This window comes from Otolemur garnettii, unplaced genomic scaffold (genome assembly GCF_000181295.1).
Source record: "Otolemur garnettii isolate 467f Iridium unplaced genomic scaffold, OtoGar3 scaffold00012, whole genome shotgun sequence".
NCBI lineage: Eukaryota > Metazoa > Chordata > Mammalia > Primates > Galagidae > Otolemur > Otolemur garnettii.
In genome coordinates this window covers 28,053,501-28,054,743 of record NW_003852407.1, presented here as the reverse complement: position 1 = coordinate 28,054,743, position 1,243 = coordinate 28,053,501, and the positions used below count along the sequence as shown (strand labels likewise).

General features: G+C 36.0%; 1 protein-coding gene across 3 annotated transcripts in view; it reads left to right on the top strand.

The window, feature by feature from the left end:
- Nucleotides 1-1,243, top strand: part of RBBP8 (RB binding protein 8, endonuclease) — a 110,981-nt gene that overhangs the window by 4,879 nt on the left and 104,859 nt on the right. The gene's annotated exons all lie outside the window — the stretch shown is intronic.

Here is a 1,243-nt window from a genome sequence, read left to right as displayed (position 1 = left end):
AGCCTCCCAAGTAGCTGGGACTACAGGTGCCCGCCACAACGCCTAGCTATTTTTAGGTTGTTGTTATCATTGTTGTTTGGCAGGCCCAGGTGGATTTGAACCAGCCAGCTCCAGTGTAAGTGGCTGGCATCCTAGCCGCTGAGCTATAGGCACCAAGCCTACTTCCATCTTTAAACAAACCTTTCGGAATCTATTTGCTGTTAAGCACTGAGATACAAAAGTGAATGGTGGTTTACCTTCAAAGAGCCTGAGTCTATTAGAGATAGAGTCATGTAAACAGATATTTCTAGTACAATGAAATAAGAGCTAAAAGGATTATATGAAGTGGAATGCATGTATAGAGGATGAACAAATATGGCTGGGAAGAGTATATGAATATTATTTGTGTTAAAAGGTACTCTATACAAAGACATTTCCTTTTAAAGCTAAGTTCAAGGTTCGACTTTGTTTTCATATACTTTAATTCTGTAACTTTAATGTAATTCACTTCTCTCATATGTGGGAAATGCTTCATTCAGATTACATTTGTTTCTTGATTACTCATTGTAGGTTTAATACTATAGTGCTTTATATCTTTAACATTACACTGGAATGCCGTGAAAACATGATCTACCTGAGTCTAAAATGTAGTACATGGATTTATATTGGAACTTGCCCAGGATAAATTTAATTTCTGGCAGAACTTCACGATAATAACTTCATCAATAATTAATGGGTTCTGAAATATGAACCCTAAAAGTATCCTTTCAAGCCCTGGTGTGTACTTAGAGATACTTGTTCAATAAATGTATTTTGGGCACCTACTACAAAGGTCTGTGCCAGACCTTGTGAATAAGAATATAGTACTACAGCATATCCCAAAGGTCACTCATAAAGTTGCCATGCGTAGGGAAAATGGTAAATTCTAGCTGAATGTACCTTTATTTACAAAATATTCCTTACAAAATTTTATAAAATATTTACAAAATGTAGTCTATGTTTTGGCCACCTCTTTATAGAATTTTGTAGTTTTAAAGGAATTTCTAGTCTGCATTTTTTTTCTTCCTTTTTAAGAGCTAGAATCTTGCTCTGTTGCCCAGAGTGAATTGTGGTGATGTGATCATAGCTCACTGCAGCTTGAACTCCTGGGCACAAGCGATCCTTTTGCCATAGCCTCCCAAGTAACTGTGACTACAGGTGAGAGCAATTGCTCCTAGCTAATTTTTAATTTTTTTTTTCTGAGACAGAGTCTTTTTTTTTTTTT